The following is an 18962-nucleotide window of genomic DNA, read 5'->3' as shown; positions in this document are numbered from 1 at the left end:
TCACTCTTTGGTGAGGTGATGACAGGTTCACCCTTTGGTCAAGTGGTGACAGGTTCACTCTTTGGTCACGTGGTGACAGGTTCACTCTTTGGTCACGTGATGACAGGTTCACTCTTTGGTCAAGTGGTGACAGGTTCACTCTTTGGTCACGTGATGACAGGTTCACTCTTTGGTCACGTGATGACAGGTTCACTCTTTGGTCACGTGGTGACAGGTTCACTCTTTGGTCACGTGGTGACAGGTTCACTCTTTGGTCACGTGGTGACAGGTTCACTCTTTGGTCACGTGGTGACAGGTTCACTCTTTGGTCACGTGGTGACAGGTTCACTCTTTGGTCACGTGGTGACAGGTTCACTCTTTGGTCACGTGGTGACAGGTTCACTCTTTGGTCATGTGGTGACAGGTTCACTCTTTGGTCACGTGGTGACAGGTTCACTCTTTGGTCACGTGGTGACAGGTTCACTCTTTGGTCACGTGGTGACAGGTTCACTCTTTGGTCACGTGGTGACAGGTTCACTCTTTGGTCACGTGATGACAGGTTCACTCTTTGGTCACGTGATGACAGGTTCACTCTTTGGTCATGTGGTGACAGGTTCACTCTTTGGTGGTGACAGGTTCACTCTTTGGTCACGTGATGACAGGTTCACTCTTTGGTCACGTGATGACAGGTTCACTCTTTGGTCATGTGGTGACAGGTTCACTCTTTGGTCACGTGATGACAGGTTCACTCTTTGGTCACGTGGTGACAGGTTCACTCTTTGGTCATGTGGTGACAGGTTCACTCTTTGGTCACGTGGTGACAGGTTCACTCTTTGGTCATGTGGTGACAGGTTCACTCTTTGGTCATGTGGTGACAGGTTCACTCTTTGGTGACGTGGTGACAGGTTCACTCTTTGGTCACGTGGTGACAGGTTCACTATTTGTTCACGTGGTGACAGGTACACTCTTTGGTCACGTGGTGACAGGTTCACTCTTTGGTCACGTGATGACAGGTTCACTCTTTGGTCACGTGGTGACAGGTTCACTCTTTGGTCACGTGGTGACAGGTTCACTCTTTGGTCACGTGGTGACAGGTACACTCTTTGGTCAAGTGGTGACAGGTTCACTCTTTGGTCACGTGATGACAGGTTCACTCTTTGGTCACGTGGTGACAGGTTCACTCTTTGGTGACATGGTGACAGGTTCACTATTTGGTCACGGGGTGACAGGTACACTCTTTGGTCAAGTGGTGACAGGTTCACTCTTTGGTCACGTGGTGACAGGTTCACTCTTTGGTCACGTGGTGACAGGTTCACTCTTTGGTCACGTGGTGACAGGTTCACTCTTTGGTGACGTGGTGACAGGTTCACTCTTTGGTCACGTGATGACAGGTTCACTCTTTGGTCACGTGGTGACAGGTTCACTCTTTGGTCACGTGGTGACAGGTTCACTCTTTGGTCACGTGGTGACAGGTTCACTATTTCTTCACGTGGTGACAGGTTCACTCTTTGGTCACGTGGTGACAGGTTCACTCTTTGGTCACGTGGTGACAGGTTCACTCTTTGGTCACGTGGTGACAGGTTCACTCTTTGGTCAAGTGGTGACAGGTTCACTCTTTGGTCACGTGGTGACAGGTTCACTCTTTGGTCACGTGATGACAGGTTCACTCTTTGGTCATTTGTGGTGTGGTGACAGGTTCACTCTTTGGTCACGTGGTGACAGGTTCACTTTGGTCACGTTTGGTTCACTCTTTGGTCACGTGGTGACAGGTTCACTCTTTGGTCACGTGATGACAGGTTCACTCTTTGGTCAAGTGGTGACAGGTTCACTCTTTGGTCACGTGATGACAGGTTCACTCTTTGGTCAAGTGGTGACAGGTTCACTCTTTGGTCGTGGTGAAAGGTTCACTCTTTGGTCACGTGACAGGTTCACTCTTTGGTCACGTGATGACAGGTTCACTCTTTGGTCAAGTTCACTCTTTGGTGACAGGTTCACTCTTTGGTCACGTGATGACAGGTTCACTCTTTGGTCAGTGGTGACAGGTTCACTCTTTGGTCACGTGATGACAGGTTCACTCTTTGGTCACGTGGTGACAGGACAGGTGGTGACAGGTTCACTCTTTGGTTGGTGACAGGTTCACTCTTTGTTGAGGTGATGACAGGTTCACCCTTTGGTCAAGTGGTGACAGGTTCACTCTTTGGTCACGTGGTGACAGGTTCACTCTTTGGTCACGTGATGACAGGTTCACTCTTTGGTCAAGTGGTGACAGGTTCACTCTTTGGTCAAGTGGTGACAGGTTCACTCTTTGGTCAAGTGGTGACAGGTTCACTCTTTGGTCAAGTGGTGACAGGTTCACTCTTTGGTCAAGTGGTGACAGGTTCACTCTTTGGTGAGGTGATGACAGGTTCACTCTTTGGTTACGTGGTGACAGGTTCACTCTTTGGTGACGTGATGACAGCTTCACTATTTGGTCAAGTGGTGACAGGTTCACTCTTTGGTGACGTGATGACAGGTTCACTCTTTGGTGACGTGATGACAAATTCACTCTTTGGTGACGTGATGACAGATTCACTCTTTGGTCAAGTGGTGACAGGTTCACTCTTTGGTCAAGTGGTGACAGGTTCACTCTTTGGTGAGGTGATGACAGGTTCACTCTTTGGTCAAGTGGTGACAGGTTCACTCTTTGGTGTTCACTCTTTGGTCACGTGACAGGTTCACTCTTTGACAGGTTCACTCTTTGGTCAGTGATGACAGGTTCACTCTTTGGTCACTCTTTGTGGTGACAGGTTCACTCTTTGGTCATGTGGTGACAGGTTCACTCTTTGGTCAAGTGGTGACAGGTTCACTCTTTGGTCATGTGGTGACAGGTTCACTCTTTGGTCAAGTGGTGACAGGTTCACTCTTTGGTCACGTGGTGACAGGTTCACTCTTTGGTCATGTGGTGACAGGTTCACTCTTTGGTCACGTGGTGACAGGTTCACTCTTTGGTCACGTGGTGACAGGTTCACTCTTTGGTCACGTGGTGACAGGTTCACTCTTTGGTCAAGTGATGACAGGTTCACTCTTTGGGTGGTGACAGGTTCACTCTTTGGTGACGTGATGACAGGTTCACTCTTTGGTCATGTGGTGACAGGTTCACTCTTTGGTGACGTGATGACAGGTTCACTCTTTGGTGACGTGATGACAGGTTCACTCTTTGGTCATGTGGTGACAGGTTCACTCTTTGGTCACGTGGTGACAGGTTCACTCTTTGGTCATGTGGTGACAGGTTCACTCTTTGGTCATGTGGTGACAGGTTCACTCTTTGGTGACGTGGTGACAGGTTCACTCTTTGGTCACGTGGTGACAGGTTCACTATTTGTTCACGTGGTGACAGGTACACTCTTTGGTCACGTGGTGACAGGTTCACTCTTTGGTCACGTGATGACAGGTTCACTCTTTGGTCACGTGGTGACAGGTTCACTCTTTGGTGACGTGGTGACAGGTTCACTATTTGGTCACGGGGTGACAGGTACACTCTTTGGTCAAGTGGTGACAGGTTCACTCTTTGGTCACGTGATGACAGGTTCACTCTTTGGTCACGTGGTGACAGGTTCACTCTTTGGTGACATGGTGACAGGTTCACTATTTGGTCACGGGGTGACAGGTACACTCTTTGGTCAAGTGGTGACAGGTACACTCTTTGGTCACGTGATGACAGGTTCACTCTTTGGTCAAGTGGTGACAGGTTCACTCTTTGGTCATGTGGTGACAGGTTCACTCTTTGGTGACGTGATGACAGGTTCACTCTTTGGTGACGTGATGACAGGTTCACTCTTTGGTCACGTGGTGACAGGTTCACTCTTTGGTCACGTGGTGACAGGTTCACTCTTTGGTCACGTGGTGACAGGTTCACTCTTTGGTCACGTGGTGACAGGTTCACTCTTTGGTCACGTGGTGACAGGTTCACTCTTTGGTGACGTGGTGACAGGTTCACTCTTTGGTCGTGGTGACAGGTTCACTCTTTGGTCACGTGGTGACAGGTTCACTCTTTGGTGACAGGTTCACTCTTTGGTCACGTGGTGACAGGTTCACTCTTTGGTCACGTGATGACAGGTTCACTCTTTGGTCAAGTGGTGACAGGTTCACTCTTTGGTCACGTGGTGACATGTTCACTATTTGGTGACGTGGTGACAGGTACACTCTTTGGTCACGTGATGACAGGTTCACTCTTTGGTCAAGTGGTGACAGGTTCACTCTTTGGTCACGTGATGACAGGTTCACTCTTTGGTCAAGTGGTGACAGGTTCACTCTTTGGTCACGTGGTGACAGGTTCACTCTTTGGTCACGTGGTGACAGGTTCACTCTTTGGTCACGTGATGACAGGTTCACTCTTTGGTCAAGTGGTGACAGGTTCACTCTTTGGTCACGTGGTGACAGGTTCACTCTTTGGTCAAGTGGTGACAGGTTCACTCTTTGGTCACGTGATGACAGGTTCACTCTTTGGTCACGTGATGACAGGTTCACTCTTTGGTCAAGTGGTGACAGGTTCACTCTTTGGTCAAATGGTGACAGGTTCACTCTTTGTTGAGGTGATGACAGGTTCACCCTTTGGTCAAGTGGTGACAGGTTCACTCTTTGGTCACGTGGTGACAGGTTCACTCTTTGGTCACGTGATGACAGGTTCACTCTTTGGTCAAGTGGTGACAGGTTCACTCTTTGGTCAAGTGGTGACAGGTTCACTCTTTGGTCAAGTGGTGACAGGTTCACTCTTTGGTCAAGTGGTGACAGGTTCACTCTTTGGTCAAGTGGTGACAGGTTCAGTCTTTGGTCAAGTGGTGACAGGTTCACTCTTTGGTCAAGTGGTGACAGGTTCACTCTTTGGTTTGGTTCACTATTTGGTCAAGTGGTGACAGGTTCACTCTTTGGTGACGTGATGACAGGTTCACTCTTTGGTGACGTGATGACAGGTTCACTCTTTGGTCACGTGATGACAGGTTCACTCTTTGGTCAAGTGGTGACAGGTTCACTCTTTGGTCAAGTGGTGACAGGTTCACTCTTTGGTCACGTGATGACAGGTTCACTCTTTGGTCAAGTGGTGACAGGTTCACTCTTTGGTCACGTGATGACAGGTTCACTCTTTGGTCACGTGATGACAGGTTCACTCTTTGGTGATGTGATGACAGGTTCACTCTTTGGTCATGTGGTGACAGGTTCACTCTTTGGTCAAGTGGTGACAGGTCCACTCTTTGGTCATGTGGTGACAGGTTCACTCTTTGGTGAAGTGATTACAGGTTCACTCTTTGGTGACGTGATGACAGGTTCACTCTTTGGTCATGTGGTGACAGGTTCACTCTTTGGTCAAGTGGTGACAGGTACACTCTTTGGTCACGTGGTGACAGGTTCACTCTTTGGTCACGTGGTGACAGGTTCACTCTTTGGTCAAGTGATGACAGGTTCACTCTTTGGTCACGTGATGACAGGTACACTCTTTGGTCACGTGATGACAGGTTCACTCTTTGGTCAAGTGGTGACAGGTTCACTCTTTGGTCACGTGATTTACATTTACATTTACATTTAAGTCATTTAGCAGACGCTCTTATCCAGAGCGACTTACAAATTGGTGCGTTCACCTTAAGACATCCAGTGGAACAGCCACTTTACAATAGTGCATCTAAATCTTTTAAGGGGGGGTGAGAAGGATTACTTTATCCTATCCTAGGTATTCCTGAAAGAGGTGGGGTTTCAGGTGTCTCCGGAAGGTGGTGATTGACTCCGCTGTCCTGGCGTCGTGTGGTGGAGTTTGTTCCACCATTGGGGGGCCAGAGCAGCGAACAGTTTTGACTGGGCTCTTTGGCGCGGGAACTGTACTTCCTCAGTGGTAGGGAGGCGACTCTTTGGCAGGCCAGAGGTGGATGAACGCAGTGCCCTTGTTTGGGTGTAGGGCCTGATCAGAGCCTGGAGGTACTGAGGTGCCGTTCCCTCACAGCTCCGTGGTGGCAAGCACCATGGTCTTGTAGCGGATCACTCGAGGTTCAACTGGAAGCCAGTGGGAGACAGCGGACTCTTTGGACGTGCGGGGTCACGTGAGAGAACTTGGGAAGGTTGAACACCAGACGGGCAGCGGCGTTCTGGATGAGTTGTAGGGGGTTTAATGGCACAGGCAGGAGTCCAGCCAACAGCGAGTTGCAGTAATCCAGACGGGAGATGACAAGTGCCTGGATTAGGACCTGCGCTGCTTCCTGTGTGAGGCAGGGTCAAGTGGTGACTCTGCGGATGTTCACTCTTTTGTAGAGCATGAACCTACAAGAACGGGCCACACTCCTTGATGTTAGTTTGAACGACAGGGTGTTGTCCAGGATCACGCCAAGGTTCTTAGCGCTCTGGGAGGAGGACACAATGGAGTTGTCAACCGTGATGGCGAGATCATGGAATGGGCAGTCCTTCCCCGGGAGGAAGAGCAGCTCCGTCTTGCCGAGGTTCAGCTTGAGGTGGTGATCCGTCATCCACACTGATATGTCTGCCAGACATGCAGAGATGCGATTCGCCACCTGGTCATCAGAAGGGGGAAAGGAGAAGATTAATTGTGTGTCGTCTGCATAGCAATGATAGGAGAGACCATGTGAGGTTATGACAGAGTCAAGTGACTTGGTGTATAGCGAGAATAGGAGAGGGCCTAGAACAGAGCCATGACAGGTTCACTCTTTGGTGACGTGATGACAGGTTCACTCTTTGGTGACGTGATGACAGGTTCACTCTTTGGTCATGTGGTGACAGGTTCACTCTTTGGTGACGTGATGACAGGTTCACTATTTGGTCATGTGGTGACAGGTTCACTCTTTGGTCATGTGGTGACAGGTTCACTCTTTGGTCACGTGGTGACAGGTTCACTCTTTGGTGACGTGGTGACAGGTTCACTCTTTGGTCACGTGGTGACAGGTTCACTATTTGTTCACGTGGTGACAGGTACACTCTTTGGTCACGTGGTGACAGGTTCACTCTTTGGTGACGTGGTGACAGGTTCACTATTTGGTCACGGGGTGACAGGTACACTCTTTGGTCAAGTGGTGACAGGTTCACTCTTTGGTCAAGTGGTGACAGGTTCACTCTTTGGTCACGTGGTGACATGTTCACTATTTGGTGACAGGTACACTCTTTGGTCACGTGATGACAGGTTCACTCTTTGGTCATGTGGTGACATGTTCACTATTTGGTCACGTGGTGACAGGTACACTCTTTGGTCACGTGGTGACAGGTTTCCGATCAGACTTGACTGGTAGTGCTCTGCATCAAGAAACCTGTCCCCAAAGACATCTTAGTTGGCTGTATGCTTCAGACTAGGTCCGTGTCCAAAAGGGTGCCCTACTCCCCATTACATTTCAGTTGGCCATGTGTATCTCTACCCTGTACAGCCAGAAACCACTGGCCACCCCTCTGGGCCTGGTTTATCTCTGGGTTTCTTCCTTCTACGGAGTTTTCACCCTGCTTCTGATTCTGCATTGCTCTTTGGGTTTCAGGCCGGGTGTCTGTAAAGCACTCTGACAATTGTTGCTGTTAAAAGGGCCTTATAAAATACATTTGATTGCCTGGTTTTACATTCCTAATGCCAAAAGTAGAGCACTAAATGGGTAATTTGGTCCAATGTTGTCTTTCAGATAGCCTAAGCAAAATGCCACACAAAGTAAATAATATGACTATTTCAGTAAGACACTTCTCCAAGACAATTTGAAAGGCAGAGCTATGAGAAGCCTTGTGTTGCTTTCAACTACATGTAATAGTTCACAATGCAACATGTCATAAAGAATATGTAGACTTGTCAGTAAACGATGTTCCTCGTCCACATGGCACAACAATGTTTACAGTATCTGTTAAGCGTTTGCATGGCCAATTCTTTTGACACTCATGATCTATAGGAACTTGCATGACAAAAAGATAACGTTGACATTTGACACCCTAGCATGCCAACTGGCACAGAACGTCAGCAACGTGACAGGCATGGAGAACTCGTTCCTCACAGCATTACTGCCAAAACGAACGCTCTTGATCTTCATGCATGGAAGAAATGATTGTATATATATATATATATATATATATATATTACTCATCACTGAGTTGGTTCATAAAAAGAGAGAGTGTGTCAGGTGGTTTAGTCATGTCCTCCTATCCTCCATGTTGCCCTCTCTTTCTTTTTTCTCTTTCTCTTTCTCTTTCTCTTTCTTCGAGTCGTTCCTTCCTTCCTCCCTTCCTCCTTTTATTAGTAGGAATGTTGGGCTACAGTACACGTCTGCTACCCTCCTCCACAAATGAGCTTGTCGTTCACAGAGCGAAGTCTCTCTCTCTTTCTCTCTCTCTCTCTGTCTCTCTCTCGTTTCTCACTCACTCACTCACTCTCTCTCTCGCTCTCTCTCTGTCTCTCTCTCTTTCTCCCTCTCTCCATCCCTCTCTCTTTCTCTTTCTCTCACTCCCTCTCTCTCCCCCTCTCTCTCCCCCTCTCTCACTCTCTCTCTCTCCCTCTCTGTCTCTCTCTCTTTCTCCCTCTCTCCATCCCTCTCTCTTTCTCTTTCTCTCTCTCTCACTCCCTCTCTCTCCCCCTCTCTCTCTCTCTCTCTCTCTCTCTCTCTCTCTCTCAATCTCAATTCAATGTTCAATTCAATTTAATGGCTTTATTGGCATGGGAAACATATGTTAACATTGCCAAAGCAGGTGAACTAGATAATAAACAAAAGTGAAATAAACAATACAAACTAACAGTAAACATTACACTCACAAAAATTCCAAAAAAATTTCATATAATTTGTAAATAGTACAAAAAGGGAATGAAAATTAACATAAACATGGGTTGTATTTACAATAGTGTTTGTTCTTCACCTGTTGCCCTTTTCTTGTGGCAACAGGTCACAAATCTTGCTGCTGTGACGGCACACTGTAGTATTTCACCCAATAGAAATGTGAGTTTATCAAAATGTGTGTCTCTAATATGGTCATACATTTGGCAGGAGGTTAGGAAGTGCAGCTCAGTTTCCACCTCATTTTGTGGGCAGTGTGCACATAGCCTGTCTTCTCTTGAGAGCCAGGTCTGCCTACGGCGGCCTTTCTCAATAGCAAGGCTGTGCTCACTGAGTCTGTACATAGTCAAAGCTTTCCTTAAATGTGGGTCAGTCACAATGTTCAGGTATTCTGCCACTGTGCACTCTCTGTTTAGGGCAAAATAGCATTATACTTTGCTCATTTTTTATATATATAATTCTGTCCAATATGTCAAGTAATAATATTTTAGTTCTCTCATGATTTGGTTGGGTCTAATTGGGTTTCTGTCTTGGGGCTCTGTGGGGTCTGTTTGTGTTTGTGAACAGAGCCACAGCACCAGCTTGCTTAAGGGACTCTTCTCCAGGTTCATCTCTTTGTAGGTGATGGATTTGTTATGGAAGGTTTGGGAATCGCTTCCTTTTAAGTGGTTGTAGAATTGAATGTCTCTTTTCTGGATTTTGATAATTAGTGGGTATCGGCCTAATTCTGCTCTGCATGCATTATTTAGTGTTTTACGTTGTACACAGAAGATATTTTTGCTAAATTCTGCATGCAGAGTCTCAATTTGGTATTTGTCCCATTTTGTGAATTCTTGGTTGGTGAGCGGACTCCAGACCTCACAACCATAAAGTATTTTGAGCCAGATCCTAATTGGTATGTCGAATTGCATGTTCCTTTTGATGGCATAGAAGGCCCTTCTTGCCTTGTCTCTCAGCTCGATCACAGCTTTGTGGAAGTTACCTGTGGCGCTGATGTTTAGGCCGATGTATGTATCGGTTTTTGTGTGCTCTAGGGCAACGGTGTCTAGATGGAAGTTGTATTTGTGGTCCTGGCAACTGGACCTTTTTTGGAACACCATTATTTTTGTCATATTGAGATTTCCTGTCAGGGCCCAGGTCTGACAGAATCTGTGCAGAAGATCTAGGTGCTGCTGTAGGCCCTCCTTGGTTGGTTACAGAAGCACCAGATCATCAGCAACCAGTAGACATTTGACTTCAGATTCTAGTAGGGTGAGGCCGTGTGCTGCAGACTGTTCTAGTGCCCTTGCCAATTTGTTGATATATATGGTGAAGAGGGTGGGGCTCAAGCTGTATCCCTGTCTCACCCCCCGGTCCTGTGGAAAGAAATGTGTTTTTTGGCAATTTTAACCACACACTTGTTTGTGCACATGGATTTTATAACATTGTATGTTTTCCCCCAAACACCACTATCCATCAAGGTTTCTAGCAGACCCTCATGCCAAATGAGTCTAAAGCTTTTCTGAAATCAACAAAGCATGAGAAGACTTTGCCTTTGTTTTGGTTTGTTTGTTTGTCAATTAGGGTGTGCAGGGTGAATGCGTGGTCTGTCGTATGGTAATTTGATAAAAAGCCAATTTGACATTTGCTCAGCACATTGTTTTCACTGAGGAAATGTATGAGTCTGCTGTTAATGATAATGCAGGGGATTTTCCCAAGGTTGCTGTTGACACATATCCCACGGTTGTTATTGGGGTGAAATCTATCTCCTCTTTTGTGGATTGGGATGATCAGTCCTTGGTTCCAGAGCCAAGGATGATGTTAACGAGTTTAAGTATAGCCAATTGGAATTTGTGGTCTGTATATTTTATCATTTTATTGAGGATACCATCAACACCACAAGCCTTTTTGGGTTGGAGGGTTTGTATTTTGTCCTGTAGTTCATTTTATTTGGAGAATCCAGTGGGTTCTGGTAGTCTTTAATAGTTGAGTCTAAGATTTGTATTTGATCATGTATATGTTTTTGTTGTTTGTTCTAGGGCCAAAAATATTGCAGAAGTGGTTTACCCATACATCTCTGTTTTGGATAGATAACTCTTCGTCTATTGTTTGTTTAGTGTTTTCCGATTCTCCCAGAAGTGGTTAGAGTCTATGGATTCTTCAGTTACGTTGAGCTGATTTCTGACGTACTGTTCCTTCTTTTTCTGCAGTGTATTTCTGTATTGTTTTTAGTGATTCACCATAGTGAAGGCATAGGCTGTAACGGTCGTCGTTGCATGAAGGATCGGACCAAAGCTCAGCGTGGTAAGTGTTCATGATTTTATTTAAAACTGAACACTAGAACAACATAACAAAGTGAGAAACGAAACCGAAACATTCCTGTCAGGTGCAGAACACTAAACAGAAAACAACTACCCACAAAACACAGGTGGGAAAAGGCTACCTAAGTATGGTTCCCAATCAGAGACAACGATAGACAGCTGTCCCTGATTGAGAACCATACCCGGCCAAAACAAAGAAATAGAAAACATAGCCAAATTAACATAGAATGCCCACCCAAATCACACCCTGACCAAACCAAAATAGAGACATAAAATGCTCTCTAAGGTCAGGGCGTGACAGTACCCCCCCAAAGGTGCGGACTCCGGCCGCAAAACCTGAACCTATAGGGGAGGGTCTGGGTGGGCATTTCTCCACCGTGGCGGCTCTGGTGCAAGACGTAGACCCTGCTTCACGTCTGTCTTGGCCCAGTTTGGTGGCGCCTTTAGTGCGGGGACCCTCGCCGCCGACCCCGGACTGGGGACCCTCGTAGCGGGCCCCGGACTGAGGATCCTCGTAGCGGGCCCCGGACTGAGGACCCTCGTAGCGGGCCCCGGACTGGGGATCCTTGTAGCGGGCCTGTGTGTGTGTGTGTGTGTGTGTGTGTGTGTGTGTGTGTGTGTGTGTGTGTGTGTGTGTGTGTGTGTGTGTGTGTGTGTGTGTGTGTGTGTGTGTGAGTGTGTGTGTGTAGAAGTATATACACTGAGTGTATGAAACATTAAGAACATCTTCGTAGTATTGAGTTGCACCCTCTTTTGCTCTCAGAACAGCCTCAATTCGTCGGGACATGGAGGGGTCAAAAGCATTCCACAAGGGATGCTGGCCCATGTTGACTCCAATGCTTCCTACAGTTGTGTCAAGTTGGCTGGATGTCTTTTGGGTGGTGGACCATTCTTGATACACACAGGGAAACTGTCGAGTGTGAAAAACACAGCAACGTTTTAGTTCTTGACACACTCAAACCGGTGTGCCTTGCACCAACTACCATACCCAGTTCAAACACTTAAATAGTTTGTCTTGCCCATTCACCCTCTGAATGGCAACACATACACAATCCATGTCTCAATTATTTCAAGGCTTGAAAATCCTCCCCTTCATCAATACGGATTGAAGTGGATTTAATATGTGACATCAATAAAGGACCATGTATTTCACCTGGATTCACCTGGTCAGTCTGTTACGGAAAGAGCATGTTTTGTGTATATAGTCATGTGTACAAGTGTGTTTATGTGTGTGGGGACTGTTTGATAGTGTGTAAATTGCCTGTGATCATTGCATATGTATAAATGGGCTTTCACAATGTTCTATATATAATAGCAGTATCCTTACAAATCCCACTGTTATGACCCTCAAACCTATACAGATAACTGACAAAATAAAGAAAACACCAACATAAAGTGTCTTAATAGGGTGTTGGACCACGAGCTGCCAGAACATCTTCAACGCACTGTGGCATAGACTCTACAAGTGTCTGGAACTTTATTGGAGGGATGTGACACAATTCTTCTAAGAGAAATTCCATCATTTGGTGTTTTGTTGATGGTGGTGGAAAACTCTGTCTCAGACGTCACTCCAGAATCTCCTATAAGTTAAGATCTGGTGAATGAGACACACACACACACAAATATACTTTCAATATACTTTGCATCCCTCATTTACTCAAGTGTTTCCTTTATTTTAGCAGTTTCCTGTATCTGTGATCTCAAGGTCAAAGGTTAAAGTGGCTTGACCTGTATTAGATGGTCACTAGAAATGTGGTGCAGTACATGGAACCTATTGTCAATAACACTATCGCCAGTATTCAAGCAATTTGAGAATTGTACTTTAAGAGGTGTATTTTATTTGCACAGCAGTGTGTCCCAGGTGGAGTGAGTTGACACTTTAATTAGGAACTGTCAGTCCCAATGGCATGACCTCTGATGGCTGACCTGGCTGAGAAGTAATCCAGTTCGCAAAAATAAAAGGAACATTTCTTGTGCCAAATCGCTCCATCCGGGACAAGCTGCATTGCAAATCAAACACACTTTCAATAGTGCTATCTGTAAAACCACTATCTGAAATGTATTGAATACCGTCCATAATGATGTGTAGACTACAGCTAAATGCATTAAGACTTACATAGTGTGCTACACACCATAAAGAACGTGATGAACGGTTTTGCTCCACTCACTTTTGTTGGAGGAACATTCGTTCAAACCCTCACTGACTGTTTCAGAACTAACTGAGGTCAAATAGAAATAATCACTTTTTAGAGGAAAATAAATAAATATACATCCCACAGTTTCATGGCTAAACTTCTAACATAGAAATAGTTTAATCTGAAAATATGTAAAGAAAGCACATTTGGGGTAGGTTACTAAATGCAGCAACTGGCTGACTTTTTCTCAGTGCTCTTTCGACACAGCACACTGCTCAACGAACATCAATGGTTCATTAATCACCACGTACATACACAGAACTGAAAGCCCCTTTCCAACCACAGCCAATCAACGACGCGTTGCCAAGGAAACAACCTCCACCCTTGAGAGGTTTTTTTCATGGATTTTTTTTTGTGGGGGGGGGGGGGTTGATGTTCCCTTCGTTCCCGGAATCCTTTGGCAGTCGTCTGACAGGGAAAGAGAGAGAGACAGAGAGAGACGGAGAGAGAGAGCATAGCCGAGGAGAAGAAGTGCAGAGTGAGAAACATTGGAACTCGAGAAACACAAATGATTTTGAGAAGGAGTGGAAACACCATTCATTGGCATAATGTTCAGTGGTGATTTTGGGGTATATGTTCAGTGTTCATACTGTTTTAACTTAGCATAATATATACAGTGCCTTCGGAAAGTATTCAGACCCCTTGACTTTTTCCACATTTTGTTAAAAGGGGGATACCTAGTCAGTGGTACAACTGAATGCATTCAGCTGAAATGTGTCTTCTGCATTTAACCCAACCCCTCTGAATCAGAGAGGTGTGGGTGGTTGCCATAATCGTCAGCCCACGTCTTCAGCTCCCGGGAAACAGTGGGATAACTGCCTTGCCTATTTTTACCTTGTCAGCTCAGGGATTCGATCCAGCAACGTTTAGGTTACTGACCCAACGCTCTAACCACTAGCCTACCTGCCGCATTACAGCCTTTTTCTAAAATGCATTAAAGAAATACAAATCCTCAGCAATCTACACACAATACCTCATAATGACAAAGTGAAAACAGGTTTTTAGAAACATTTAGCAAATTGTAATGGTTTTGACTTAAGGTTATTATTTATAGGGGTGCCAGGTAGGTTGTGCCTACCAGAGAAAACATTGGTTTCTTCTTTTGGTTTGGGAGGGAATGAGTCCCATCTGGTCCGTCAAGTCAAGGACTTATACAAAGGACTTATGTAAAAGTCAGGATGGAAATACACTTTTCATAAACCCTTAAAACATTGGAAAGAACTTCAAAAACAACTGTATTCTTTTGCGTGGGTTGTATTAACAACATATATTATTATATGTGTGTGTAATCATTTAACACAATGAGTTCTGGTTCCTCCAGAAATGTCCTGTACCTCGGGCCTAAAAGAGTCCAGCCCGGTAAAGAAGTTCAGGGAACTCAAGTGACCTTAAGTCACGCAATGTTTGTCCGTTCATACAAGTGTAGCGTACACCCAGTATTAATCATACAATCATAACAATTATTTTACCACACAACTCCACAATCCTATATGGTCCTTGCCATTTAGGAACGAGCTTGGCCGAGAAGAATTGTTCAGCTTTTGAGTAAGGATGAGAGCGAAACTGTAACGGGAAACATAACCTCCTCCCATCCGTCCAACTCCCGTCTGCTCATTCCAGTCACCCTTTCCTGGGACAACCACAAGCTTCACCTTCAAGCCTTGGTAGACTCTGGAGCCGCAGGTAACTTCATGGATGGTGTCTGGGCGAAGGAGAATGGCGTTCCCTCTGAACCTCTAAGTAACCCCATGAGGGTTACTACATTGGATGGAAGCCCTTTGGGATCTGGACTTGTCACTCATGTCACTACCTCCTTGCGACTTTCAGTTTCACAACACAAGGAATTGATGAACTTTCATTTGATCTCCTGTTCCGAGTTCCCTCTCGTCCTTGGATACCCCTGGCTTCACAGCCATAACCCTCACATCGACTGGTCTGTGGGCACTATCAAGCAGTGGGGTCCTACGTGCCAAGCTACATGTATTTTCCAGAATTCCCCGAGTTCTACTCCCGAGTCTTTAGAATCCATCGACCTGACCCGAGTTCCCGAGTGTTACCATGACCTCAAACTGGTATTTAGCAAACAGAGGGCCACCATGCTACCACCCCATAGACCTTATGATTGCCCCATCGAACTGTTTCCGGGCACTTGCCCCCAGGGGTCGGATCTTTTCCCTATCTCCACCCGAACGAGCTGCTATGGATACCTACATCAAGGACGCTCTGGAAGCAGGCCTCATGCGTCCATCCACCTCCCCGGCGGGAGCAGGGGTTTTCTTTGTGGCCAAGAAAGACGGTGGATTACGTCCTTGCATCGACTACCGGGGACTCGATGCCATAACCGTCCGTAACCGTTACCCGCTACCCCTTATGGCCACAGCCTTCGAGCTGCTCCAGGAAGCAGTTGTTTTCACTAAGCTTGACCTGCGGAACGCATACCATCTTGTGCGGATCAGACCTGGTGACGAGTGGAAGACCGCGTTCAACACGCCTACTGGTCACTATGAATACTTGGTGATGCCCTTCGGCCTGACCAACGCCCCAGCGGTGTTCCAAGCGCTCATAAACGATGTGCTTAGGGATATGCTTAACATATTTGTGTTTGTTTACTTGGATGACATCCTCATCTTTTCGAGCTCTCTTCAAGAACACACAAAGCATGTCAGACAAGTACTCAAACGCCTCCTAGACAACCATCTGTACGTTAAGCCGGAAAAATGTGAATTCCATTCATCCCGAGTACAATTCCTGGGATTTGTAGTGGAACCCGGTCGAGTCCAAATGGACCCCAGGAAGGTAGGGGCGGTAGCGGATTGGCCCACCCCCAAATCCGTTAAGGAAGTTCAGCGTTTCCTGGGCTTCACAAACTTTTACCGCAAGTTCATCAAGAACTTCAGCTTGGTGGCAGCCCCTCTCTCAGCTTTAACCAAGGGTGGCAATGCAAGGTTTTTGTGGGGAAGAGAAGCTGAGACGGCCTTCCAAGGACTCAAGCAGCGCGTCCTCTCTGCTCCCATCCTGATACTACCGACTACGGATGAACCGTTTGTGGTGGAGGTAGACGCCTCAGAGGTTGGTGTTGGAGCTGTCCTGTCTCAGAGGGTGAAGACAAGAAGCTTCATCCGTGCGCTTTCTTCTCACACCGGCTTACCCCGGCTGAGAGGAACTACGATGTGGGGGATCGTGAACTCCTAGCGGTTAAGATGGCATTGAAGGAATGGAGACACTGGCTCGAGGGGGCTTCTCACCCGTTTCAAGTGCTTACGGACCACAAAAATCTGGAGTATATCCAGCAGGCGAAGCGGTTGAACTCTAGACAAGCTAGATGGTCTCTTTTCTTCAATCGATTCCAGTTTATCCTCACCTATCGGCCCGGGTCGAAGAATCTCAAACCGGATGCCCTGTCCCGAGTCTACGCTCCTGCCATTCGAGATGACACGGACATGCCTGTCCTTCCTGCTGCTAAGATCGTGGCTCCGATTTCGTGGCAAGTTGAGGATACCGTGAGACGAGCTCAAGCTATCGAACCGGACCCGAAAGGGGGTCCTGCCAATCGGTTGTTTGTCCCCAAGGCAGTGAGGACTCAGGTCCTTCTGTGGGGGCACTCCTCTCGCCTCACCTGTCACCCGGGCGTAGGTCGCACCTTGGAGTTCATCCAGCGTAAGTTCTGGTGGCCTACCATAAGAGAAGACGTTGCCTCTTTCGTCAATGCCTGCCCCGTGTGCTGCCAGGGCAAATCTTCTCACCTCCGCCCTCAAGGACTCCTTCACCCTTTACCTATTCCCCACAGACCCTGGTCCCATATCTCGTTGGACTTTATTACTGGCCTTCCTCCATCCCATGGCAATACTACTATCCTAGTCATAATCGACAGGTTTTCAAAGGCGGCCAGGTTCGTCCCTCTGACTAAGTTACCTTCTGCCAAGGAGACGGCTGAGTTGGTAATTAATCATGTGTTCCGAGTCTTCGGCATTCCTCAAGATATGGTTTCTGACAGAGGTCCCCAGTTCGCCTCAAGGTTTTGGAAGGCCTTCTGCCAACTCATGGGTGCTTCTGCCAGTCTATCTTCAGGGTACCATCCGGAGTCCAACGGCCAAACAGAGAGGATGAATCAAGAGCTGGAAGCCACCCTCCGATGTATGACTCGTAACAACCCGTCCACATGGTCGTCCTTCATTGTTTGGGCCGAATATGCGCACAACACCTTGCGCTCCTCCTCCACTGGTATGTCCCCGCACGAGTGTCAGTTTGGCTATGCCCCTCCATTGTTCCCGGACCAGGAGGCAGAAGTCAGAGTGCCTTCAGCCTTGAAGTTCGTCAGACGCTGTCGGCTTATGTGGAGGAAGACCCGTCTTAATCTTATGCGTTCCTCACAGAGGTACCAACAACAAGCCAACAGACGTCGCCGTCCCGGGCCTACCCTGCGCCCGGCCAGAGAGTCTGGCTCTCCACAAGAGACTTACCACTACGGGTGGAGTCTCGCAAGCTGTCCCAAAAATACATCGGTCCCTTTAAGGTTGCCAGGAGAGTTAACCCAGTTTCTTATCGCCTACACTTACCCAGATCCCTTAAGATTAATCCCACATTTCACATTTCCTTATTAAAACCTGTTGTTTTTCTCCCCTTGTCCCGGCAGACAGACCTCCCCCTCCGCCTCGTGTCATTGGAGGCCAGCCGGCTTATACCGTCCATCGGATACTGGATTCCCGCCGGGTGCAGCGGTCCTGGCAGTATCTGGTGGACTGGGAAGGCTACGGTCCCGAGGAGCGCTCCTGGATTCCTGCCAAAGACATACTGGACCCTGACCTCATTCGTCAGTTCAGGGCTCTCCACCCTGAGAGAGCTGGTAGGAACGTCAGGAGCCGTTCCTAGGGGGGGATTCTGTCAGGATTTGGCCAGGGTTGTTCCGGTTTTTGGTCACTAGATGCCCCCATTGTGCCTTTTGACCTTTTGTTTTCCCTTGATCCCCATTATTATTTGCACCTGTGCCTCGTTTCCCCTGATTGTATTTAAACCCTTTGTTTTCCTCAGTCCTTTGCTCTGTGTTTGTATGTTAGCACCCAGCCCTAGTACTCTGTGAACTCTTGTTGATCCCGGTGGACTCTCTTGTGGAATTCTGTTTTTTGTTCTTGTTTGTTTTTGAGTATTTTTTTAGGCTTTTTGTGCTATACCTTCCACCTTGTGGATTTACCTTTTTGTCTTGGAGGATTACCTTTGTTCTTGTGGAATTCCTTTTGAAGTTGTGGAGTTACATGTTTTCCTGAAGAACTTCATTTTTTACTTCATTAAATACATCGTCTCAAGTACTGCTGTGTCTGCCTCATCTTCTGGGTTCTGCCAACTATTCGTGGCTCAGTTGGTTAAGTGACTGTTTCTCACTCCGGAGACCCGGGTTCGTAACCGGGTCCTGACAGAGATGTTGTTGAGTCCGACGAATATCAAGGATGTCACCTTGAAGTTGTAAGACCACAACCTCTGGAGATAATCCAGACAATGAAGGAAGGTTTGGTGTCAGAGGGAGGGCTAGCTCTGTACTTCCACACAGATCCATGTCAATAAGTGAGTAACTGGTTAGACCTCCTGTGGCCTGTGGTTCAGACCGAGCATTCAGATTCCCAGGGCTCTGGCCCAAATCAACTCCATTATTTCCATTCAGAATATGATTTGTATTGTCAGCTTGATGGTCAGAATGGCCCTGTGTATTCCCATTGACAGGTAGGATGTGG

At 47.1% G+C, this 18962-nt stretch overlaps 1 long non-coding RNA gene across 1 annotated transcript in view; it reads left to right on the top strand.

Moving 5' to 3' along the window:
- The window catches only part of LOC135570749 (uncharacterized), a 52524-nt gene extending 33879 nt beyond the window's left edge, over positions 1-18645 (top strand). The window contains exon 3 of the long non-coding RNA XR_010463593.1: positions 17873-18645. This is a non-coding gene — a long non-coding RNA (uncharacterized LOC135570749). The remainder of the gene's footprint in view (positions 1-17872) is intronic.
- Positions 18646-18962: the final 317 nt, after the last annotated feature.

This window comes from Oncorhynchus nerka, linkage group LG4 (genome assembly GCF_034236695.1).
Source record: "Oncorhynchus nerka isolate Pitt River linkage group LG4, Oner_Uvic_2.0, whole genome shotgun sequence".
Taxonomy (NCBI): Eukaryota; Metazoa; Chordata; class Actinopteri; order Salmoniformes; family Salmonidae; genus Oncorhynchus; species Oncorhynchus nerka.
The sequence above is the reverse complement of the archived record's forward strand: the minus strand, read 5'-3'. Positions and strand labels throughout refer to the sequence as shown.